We start from the raw sequence: 11,317 nt of genomic DNA on the forward strand, positions 1-11,317 counted from the left end.
TTTTTTTTTTTTAAATGTTCTATCTATAACGAGAAAAATTTGTCGTCAAATTATATTTAATTATTGGTACAATTTTTAAATATATCATATCTCGTATATCGTCTTATCTATAATGTTAAACAGAAAAAAATCATCGTTTTAAATCATTTACTCGTAACGTTTTCAAGTTAAAGAAAAAAAAAAAAAAACGTAAGAAAAATAATGAAGGAGCAACACAGAGTAATTGAGATAAAAAGATTAGAGTCGGTATAATGAATTTTACAATGCACTTAAACTTAATAACACTTATCGACATAGTCGTTAAAAAATATGTATATCATAAACGTTAATGCGTTATCTCTATGCAATATCATCTCATATTATACATTTGTCTCGTGTGTTCGCTAAGTTTATAATAAACGCTATAATATGTGGGCACGTAAAAAAAAAAAAAAAAGAAAAAGAACCGATAAACGGTACATACCGGGCGTTAAAAGTGTTTTGAACGTGGTATAACGATGAGTCACTGGCTCCGATCTGTTTCATACTCTTCTTTCTCTTATAAATACACACACACACACAGAGATAGGACAAAGATGAATATATGTATGCACATATACGCATTGTCTTTTTCTGTATATCATTCTGTCTCTTTTTATCTCACATCATAGTCGCATCACGATCGCGAAACACGAAGTAGGAGGTAGTCAGAGGTAGATTAAGTATAATGTGTCTCTTCCTCCGACGCAGATACAGTCACGGTCACCATAGACACGAGCGAGCACGCGAATAAGTAACATCATCTATGTCATTTTCAACCTGTTTGTGTATATATATATGTAGTGTTATATATATGTATGTTAGAGTGAACAAAAAAGAGTTCGTACGTTTTAAATGAATATTTCCAAAAGTACATTTTATATATTATATCCATTATGCAGTTTCAACACAATAAACACACGAACTTTTGATTCATCTTATAATATATGCGCCGATTATCAAAAATATCAATTATTTTGTTTATCGTCTACTTATTTCGGTTCTTTTTCTTTTTTTTTTTTATATGAAACAATACATTCCACTTGATTATTGTTATTAGCAATCCGATCACATTTATTTATTTATTAAATTTTATTTTAAACGTATACGAGATTTCTTTTTGTTTCGTATTAAAAATTATTCAACAAAATTATATATATATATTATACGGATAATTTAATATTTAATAAATAATAATAATAACTTTGTGTAACTTTTCTCCTTCGTGTTAAAATTATTCTATTCCTATATTTGTTTCAGCTTTTCTCCATCATTTCCATTTCGTGTCATGAAAATGTCAATGAAAATAAAAAGCAAAGCTTTCGTTAATCCCTTTCACCTCTCCACGCCCCCTCACGCCCAATGATGATAATTGATATTTTTAAATAAACGATAAAAATTCGTAGAAATTTGTTACCCCGTTAATTTCCTTATCCCAATAATTCAGGATCATTATTTTTTCTTTTTTTTTTTTAAAGGGTAGAGATCGAAAACAAGAATAAAAATTGGAATTACTAAAACGCAAGATTGTAATAATTTATTCGATGAGAATAAATTGTAATGATGATCGGAGCCAAGCCGCATATCGGTAGGATGATGATTAGGGTCATTGATTTTCCAAACCAACGAACCAGTTGTTATCGGGAAGCAGTTTGCTGAGTCGCGATAAGACCCGGTACAGTTCCTCCACATCGATCGTCCTGGTTGCGTCCATTCTCGTGTTAACTCGAACGTCCTCCTCCCCTTCCCTTTTCCCTGCCCCTAACCCCTAACCCCTAACCCCTTTTCTTCCTCCTCCTACATGTCGTTATCAGCATCCCCATTCTTTGTCAAAGTATTAGACAAAGTATTAGTCTTCTACTTTTCATCGTTTATGTGAACGGACTTGACGTTAAAAGTATGTCGAGTGTGACTTGACACTCAGTCAGTCTATGGTGTTGTCGAGTCAATGATTTGTTGATCGTTATTTAACTATTAGGTACTTGAGGTTATTGTTATATGAGGTTTAAGGTATGGATTGTTTAGACAAATGAAATTTGTACGAAGTTTTCAACTTCAAATGAATTTAAAGATCTGGTTTAATCAATGATTTGATTAAAAGTATAATAATATTAATATATGTTAAAGGTATGATCACGATACGAGTCTACGGTGTTGTTAAGTTAATGATTTGTTGGGATGTATCTTCTTTTTAAATGATTCTACAATACGGTTCGATCAATGATTCGTTAATTTGTAAATTTAATTCGATGATGAGTTTATAAATGTATTTCTAGTCAATGATTTATTACGGAAAGAGTTTTTTTTTTCCATTGATAAATATTTTCGAACACTCGTACAAAAATTTGGACAATTTAAATCTAACAAAGTATAATCGTTGATTAATTATTTCATAGACTCTACTTTAAATTAATATTTTTTTTGTATTGGATTACGTTGTGATTTATTTAATTATATATATATATTTGAGCTCATTGATTGATTTTTTCGTAGATCTTTCCTTAATTGGCGAATTTTTTCGAAAACTTGTTCCAGAATTTTCAAACTATTTTATTACGATGTTAAATCATTGATCAAATATTGCACAGACTTTTGTATCTTTTTAAAATTAATTTTGTAAGTATCTATGACACGATAATATTGAAGATGCCGAACGAAATATATCAGAAAAAATGTTTAGAAATTTAATCACACAAAGAAAGATTAGTCGTACTCTCAGGTTTATGAATCAAATGATTTTTTTTATGAGCAAATAAAATATACTGACGTCAAGTGTGGTTTATTTTGTTGTTGTTGTTCTTCTTCTTTTTGTCCGTTTTTTTTAAATTCTTACTAATTTATTTGCAGTGTTTATACGAGCAAGTTCTAGTATAATAATGACTGCACTCTTTGAAGGACCCACCAGCGTGTTACCTTTGAAGTATTGCAACCGGTATGCTTGCAGTAAAACTCAGAGTGACGTTATGCGACAAAAAAAGAAAAAAGAAGGGAAGGAAAAGGTGGAGAACGACTGTCTCGAAAAAAAAAGAAATAAAGACTCGTAAAAATAAAGTAAAAAAAAAGAAAAGAAACGAGATTTCCATGTATCCAACCGCATCACTATTCGCAAACGTGTTACTATTTTCTCACCGAGAGAAAAGCTAAAACGTTGAACGGTCTTTTTTTTTTTTTCTTTTTTTTTTTTTTATATACTCGGGTTTTAGTCAATCCACACATTTTTTAATAATTTAAATTACATTTTATTTTATTTATTTTAAATATTTTCCCTCTAATAATTAAACAAATAATAAGATAATTTATTTCCCTACGTTTTGATTTTTCTCTAATAACTTTCGAACCGTTCGATAAGTTGACCAAATTTATTTGTCTCTATTTCGACTGTTTTATTATTAACAAAAAAGATAAAAGGGAAAGGGAATCTTTTTTATTGTCATATTTTCGATTCAACAGTTTTACTCGTGTAAAAAGATTTAAAACTCTTTTTCTTATCCTTTTGATAAAATCTTTTCAGTTAAACACAAGTTGTTGGATAAGTCGTAAGGAATTGGAAGGGGTGTAAAAAAAAAAAAAGAAAAATAGAAAAGGAAGGGGCTTGACAGCTATGAAGGAAGTTTCTGAGAAGTTTTGGTAAAAAGTCTTGAGAGAGTTGGTTAGGTTGGCATGAGGAGGTCACTGTAACGCTTTGATAAAGCAGACAATCTAGAAGTCGTGTTCGTTCACCGTGAACGCGCACGAGAGATTGAAATTGAAGTGTCAAGAGTGAGAGAGAGAGAGAGAGAGAGAGAGAGAGTCAGGGTATCCAATCCGGCTTGGTTGGTTGGTTGGTTGTTTGGTTGGTTGGTTGGTTGGCTGTATACTTGGTTGTTTGCTTGCTTTGCTAGCTTGAACGACACTATCGGAATCGTTTGAGACTGCCAGTCGCCGTTTTTCCGGTTAGAACTGGCTACGATACGCACAAGACATCATTTATTGTTACTACTGAATGGCAAGAGGACTAGTGTAAAAGATAGTGTCAATCTGTATGTATGTGTGTGTGCATATCTATCTTCGTTGTATATTTATTGGGTGGTCAAGAAAGTGTTGTGGTTAATTCATTAATTCATAAGGATATTAAATTCATTTGAAGTATACAAAGTGCAAAAAGAATAGTATTGTTTTATTTCGTACGTGTGTCAGAATTGTTCAGAACTGGTTACCTGTAAGAGTTAACTGTTGACTATTTGTTCAATCCTTTATTATATTGGAATTCACAAACACACACACACACATACAATATCGAATTGATTTTAAATTAATAATCGGAAATGATCATTCATAATTAAATTTTGTTAAATGTCAAAACTTTGTATAATCCTTGCCAAAAGAACGTTTATTCAAGTATATGTACTTTTGTAAAGAACTGTATCTCATCCATCTGTTTCCCTCTCTATCTTTTTCATTGATGTTCAGGTACGCGAGAAACCGGTAGTTGCTAATCAAGTCGCATAAGACTGTCTGTCGTCGATTTACCGGCTCTAACCGGTACAAATTGTGGATTGGTGAATGGGCTGACGAAACCAGAGTGATCCGGTACAACACCACCCGTGATTCACCAGAAATGTTTCTCTCCTTAGAACGGTTACGTGCATTTACCCCTCTCTTTCTATCTCTCTTTTTATCTATCTTTCTTTTTCTTTCTTTCTCTTTTACACACACACACAGCACACAAACACATATATACATACACTCACTCACTCACTTACTCACTCATTCACTTATTCTCTATCACTCTTTGATACGATGCCTCTTCCCCACGTGCTATACAATTTCTACTATGTGCGTACTCCTCCTACGCGCTTCCACGTGTATTCTATCAAACGTATACACACACGCACACTTATATAACATTATAAGCGGTAAACTTTGTATTTGTTAATATATTTCCGTTATTTGATATTATTTAATCGTATAAGATCGACTCGTTCTTTTAAATCGAACAATACTTATTAACAAAAATCATTGAATTGAAAAGTATAATCTTATTCATAAATTCATAGATTGATTTTAATCTTATCGTAGATTCATTAATATTTTCTTCCGACATACACGTGTGTCGAATAATAAAACATTTTATATAATGACTTTTTTATTTAACAAATATTTCATTGTGATTATAACCATTCATTTATATTCATTTATTGATTACATCGTAAACGTTCATAACGTTGATTAATTTCTTCGTAGATTCTTGTCAGATCAATGCTTTAAATATATTTAATTGAACCGTAATCAAGATAAAATCATTGACTTATAATTTTATTATTCATAAATTCATAATTATATTGACTGATCACAACGTTGACTAATTTCTTCATAGACACGCGTCAAATTTCATCTTTTTTGACTAAACTTATTCGTAGACTTATTAAAATAAATTTTTTTGTTACAAAAATTTATTATTATAAATAATTAGTTATATACCTGTAATTACAATTGATAATTATTTTTCACAAGTCGAATAACACTTTCGATTGAAATAAAAAAGTTACGGGATAAGAATATAGCGTGTTTCAGAAGTTACTGGAAAATTACACGAGTTTATATTAAATGATCAACAAATTTTACCGCTTAATGTTAGTTTACCAAATTTTCGATTAAATTATTGAACGTAGAAAAAAAATTCAAGAAAAATTTTATTCACCCGTAATTCAACCAACCGTGCGTGCAATCGTTTTAATTAATTTCATTTGGATTTGTAATAATTAACGACCATTGACTGGATTTTCCAACGTCATTGTTTTTATCTTAACCTCCCACGGTACTTGTTCGCGAGGAATTGTATTTCATCGGACTCATTCATAAATTTTTCCATCAACGTTAATCGACGTGGTTCATTCAATAATATATTTTATTTCATTTTATTTTGTTTCTCCTAGTTTTTTTTTTTTCTTTGTCCCGTTCATTCTCGTACTTCATAAAAAAAACATTCAATTAAAGTAAATTTTATCAAACAAATCCGAAAGTCAACTAACACAATGAGATTTTTATCAGAACAAATGGTGGTTGGCCTGTTAACGGGAAGAGTCAGTCTTTTTCTTCTAGTCTCGTTAAAAAAATAACAGTCAGGTGGTTTGGAAAAGTAAAAGCGCAGAAGGTTTATCTAAGCTTTGTGTATGCGTGTGTACCTCTCTCTCTCTCTATGTCTATCTCTGTGTCTGTGTGTGCTTTTGTGGTCAAATAAAAAGAATAAAAGTCGCATAAAATTATCATCAACGGTTAGATCCAGGAATCCACGTGACCTTTACACAACCAACCAACCAACCAACGCCTACCTTTTAGAACTAAACAACTGCAACGACGCTAACATGTGCCTTCTAATTTTAGCCTTTTAACGACTTTGAGATTCTTTCTCATTTATGTGCTAGTGCTATGCCCCTATATACACATACAGATACAGATACATATATTGTTTTAATCTATAATACATGTTCGTGTGGTTTATCTTACTAATCGAACATCTCTTACCACCACCACCACCACCACCACCATCACCATCACCCCTAAACCGCCCCCAACTCAAACCTCCCACTTCTTCACACTTATGTTTCTACTTTAAAACTTTGTCTTGCGTCAAATTTTAGATCACCCGAATTGACGTAGGAATTCGTCGTAATAATAACGTCAGTTCGGATTTATTTATAAGTTTACTATGTTTCTCGCCAGGAGTTGTAATAAGAAGTTGAACGATTACGCGAGTTTAATACGTCAAAAGACTAATCGAGAATCGATATTTATATATGCATATGTATATATATATATATATATATATATATATATATATGTGTGTGTGTGTATATATATTTATCATTTTTGATGTAATTATTTATACGTGTAATTAATATATGTGGAAAGGTAGTTGGGGAGGAGAGTGGGGGTGTATGAATATTAAATGTTTATTTAACATTGATTTGATTGTCTTTTGATATTAAAATTTTGTCTTCATCTTTACAATTAATTAATACTCGTGAATCCCTTTATATATATATATATTAAAATTTATACGAATTAAAATATAAAATCATTGGGTAACGAATTTAAATGATCAAAAATAATTCGTCAATTTTAATTAAACGTGCTTATTTCAAATTACAAAATTGTTGCTCTTATTTGAAACTATTCTATACTCGATTCAATTGTAAAATTAACAAATAAAGAAATAGACAAACGAGTATGCAAAACAAAAAAATGTAGATTGTTTAAAAAGTAGATCGATTAATCGTAGAAAATTATTAACGCTGTTATGATTCGAACAAACATTTTAATGAAGAAGAAAAAAAAGAAAAGAAAAAAAACATTTACGACGTATTACAAATGCGCTTTAACACACACAAATACATACACACACATATATATATGTATATAGTAAACGCATACAAATAACTTAGAATTATCGTGTAGGTAATTATTAGCCAGTGTTGGTATGCAACGGTGCAGTTAGGTTAGCATTCGATAATCGTCCTACTATCGACTTTACAACAACAATTACTCCTAGCAAATAATCAATTGAACTAACCAATACGATTACTGGAATAGAATTTACATAGTTGCATTTTGACAAGACCTTGTAACGATTATGCAATGATTGATTTCTTATTATTTTCGAAATGGGGGGGGGGCGGAGAGATAGGTGTGTGTGTGTGTGTATGTTTTATTATTGGGTTGGAATTTAATAAAATTTCGTTCGTATTTTAATGCAAAATTAAAAAGTGTTATTTTACATATTTTGCAATTCAAATGTTAATTTAAAATTGTTTCGTATTATGATTATTGACGGTATCGATCATGCTCAAATTTATTCATCATTATTCGTCGATTATTTTTCAACAGGAATAATATTACATTTTTCCCGATTTAAAATTTTTGGTAAACCGAATGAAAAAATAATACGTGTTGTTAGATTATGCGTATGTTAATTAATGCACATATGTAAGTAAATATGTAAGTAAATATGCATCATGTAAGTTACGTTCAAGGAAAGCGTGGGTTATAAACGGAACTATGGTGCTTTCGGAAGTCGTGAATCATTTAAATGACTCACGCATGATTCATTAAATGAGAACAATTATAATTTAATTTTCGGCGCTAACTATTATATTAGTTTAAACGAATTCGTTTTGTACGTTGTGTATATATATATATATATATATATATCGTCGTAAAGGAAATCACCGTTTTAGTATAATAGTAATCATTCTTCTTCTTCTTCTTCTTCTTCTTACAATTAGTTTTTTTTTTTTTTTTTTTATTATTATAGTTAGAAAATTACTTGATTTATTTTCTGCATTAAAAATATATTAGTATACTTTAAAAGATATTTAATAAAAGTTTATACATTTATACACATTTGTTTTCTATAAAAATATTTTTCTAATTAAGTTTTTTAAAGTAAATTTATTTATCTTTTTTTTTTTTTCATACTGCGTGTGAATAATTTATTCATAGTATAGTTGATCGAAGAGGATTATTTGTACTATCTCGAAGATACTTCTTCATCGTTGTTGTTTACGTTTTCTCTGAACGAGCCATCACGCCATAAACGATCTAACGATTATTGAGTTTTGCATCTTAAATGAATTTACCTTCGTCTCTTCTTTGCACTCTTACGAATTTAATGGTAGTTGTGGTAGTTTAACACTTACGAGTTTACCGATACTTAACTCTCGAGAATTTATCACTTTTTATTAGTATTTTATTAGAATCGAAAACGTTTTACGTAATAATTACTAAAAGTAAAAACCGATCGATGATAGAATAAATGTATTTATTCATTTATTTTTTATATTAATCGGAAAAATATATATAATAACGTTATTTATATTATTGCCCTTTATCGTATATAATTTCTAATAAGAAAATTAATTATTAAAATGTCGAAAATAATTGCGGTATTAAAAAAAAAAAAACATCTGTAATATATTATTTAATATTTAATAACAAATATACATCCATATATATGCGTGCGTTTAACAATTCCATAAAAGAATTACACACACACACACACATTATTTTATTCTATATATATATAATAAAATAAAAAATATATATGTATGTATAAAAAAGGTAAGATTAAATGATAATTAAATGAAAATAAAATTATAAAAAATGAATAAAAAGAGAAATAAATTGCAAAATAAGTTTACGTTCAAGATGGCGGCTAGCTAGCTAGCTAGCACAATTTAACTTCCGGTGCATCTTTTGCACGTGACGATATTTCTCTCTCTCTCTTTCTTATCATGGTACCAGCCACGTACCAGAAAGATAGCAACGACGAACACTATGAAAATTTTCTTGCGTGTATAAACATATACAGACACACTTATATGTTTACTTATATACATATAAATACGTGTATATACTCATTCGTTCGTCTCTTCGTACCACGCACGAGCTGGACCATTGCTATACTGTTTCTCTTTCTCTCTCTTTCTTTCTTTTCTTTCCTTATCTCTTGTATGTTGGTTTCATTCTTTGCTCTCGGATAGAGTTCAAGTATGCCAGTTGTCAACTTTTCAAGATCGCTATGCCTTTCAATCGTCACGTGAAATTAAATCGAAAGATAACATTTTCAATAAACAATTGTAAAACGATTAAAAACACATTTTTCTTACGAATTGTTACACGTGAATTGATAATACAATATTAACCTAAATCCCAAAATTACAATTTCATGGTATATATTTCTTTAATGAATTTTCAATTATTTTTGTGACTCTCACAAACACTGTCGTGTAACACTATCGATACCTGACGACGAACCGTGTGTTACACACGTTATTTTGAAATTTATTCTTAAAAAAAAAACAAGTGTCATATATTGTAAGCAAGTAATTCAAGGATCCTAGTCAAGTACACTTGTATCGTGATATTCGAGTAAGGAACAATACGATCTACTATGAAATCTAATTACCTATTGGATTACTATCATACAATTTTTTTCCTAGTTTTTCCATTTCTTGGAATTTAATAAGAGATACGCGTGAGAGATAATATTAGTTAGACGATTTTTTGTCCTTCTCTCATTTAAATAAATCTTATTAAAAAAGCTTACGACTTTTTATTCAACTTTCCTCGTGCCAGGCTCAAAACTTTTCAACCTACTCTTTATGTGCCAAGCTCAAAATATTTCAACCCATTCACGTATATTTTAAAGCGATTATTTTTTCAAGACAATTTTTCGAAAGATCACAAAACTCTGATAAATAATTACTTCTTCTTCTTCTTCTTCTTCTTCTTCTTCTATTTACTATTTTCTCATTTTAGTCATATATCTTTTTTTTTTCTTCTTAAATAAAACTGTAAAACAAATATTCTTCTTACCATACAAGTCTAAATTCTACATTTAACAAACGTACACGTATCATATGCATGCATGCATGCATACATTACGCGTCACATGAAAGCATACGTTTAACATACACGTCATGTTGGATACACACACACACACACATATATATATATATATGCACATGTTACACATACACGGATAGAAATATCAAACGGTATACGCGTTTCGTAACCTGCGTCACACGCAGAACGTGTGTACGATCGACACACTCCTTCCCCCTTTCCCCTTGTACCATAATCACCATCACCACCACCACTACCATCATCCTCCACCTCACCCCCTTCACCCTCGTTCTCATAGTAATTCCCTTCCCCGTTCCTCTTCTTTCCTTCCATATTATCTTCTTCTGTGTCTCCTCTCTAATTCTTTTCTCTCTCTCTCTCTCTCTCTCTCTTTCTGTCTCTTTTTTTTTTTATATCCATCGGGCAGTCTCTTTCCTCTTCTCTCTTTGTCTGTCGGACGAGTTCGAGTGATACGCAAGATTGGCGCAAGGCCAGTCTCGACGATTGCATAACTCGCGTCAGTGCGAATCGTTCGCTCGATGAACACCGTAGTTCAAACAACCACCATCATCCCTTACCCCCCTTACTCCCCCTTTCCCGTTTTTTCGTCTTCCAAGTTTTCCTTTTTTTAATGCCATTTTTATTTCTTTTTTTTTTTTCTTTTATGCTATATGCAGTTTCATTTTATCATTGATAATTTCAATCGTTACACGCTCATTAGGATTTTATTATAACACTTATAATCCCTTCCTCCTTCCCCCTTTCCTTCTTTTCATCTTCCAAGTTTTATTTTTTTTTAAAGCCATTTTTATTTCTTTTTTTTTCTTTTACGCTATATGCAGTTCCATTTTATCATTGATAATTTTAATCGTTAAGAAAGAAAGTGTATGATTATTTATAATTTATTTCTCTT

The 11,317-nt window shown here is 30.5% G+C and overlaps 1 protein-coding gene across 3 annotated transcripts in view; it reads left to right on the top strand.

Annotated features, from left to right (window-relative positions):
* Positions 1-11,317, top strand: part of LOC106787185 (sodium/potassium-transporting ATPase subunit alpha) — a 77,570-nt gene that overhangs the window by 22,487 nt on the left and 43,766 nt on the right. The window lies entirely within an intron of this gene.

Source organism: Polistes canadensis, unplaced genomic scaffold (genome assembly GCF_001313835.1).
Source record: "Polistes canadensis isolate GaletaPanama2010 unplaced genomic scaffold, ASM131383v1 scaffold_4, whole genome shotgun sequence".
Taxonomy (NCBI): Eukaryota; Metazoa; Arthropoda; class Insecta; order Hymenoptera; family Vespidae; genus Polistes; species Polistes canadensis.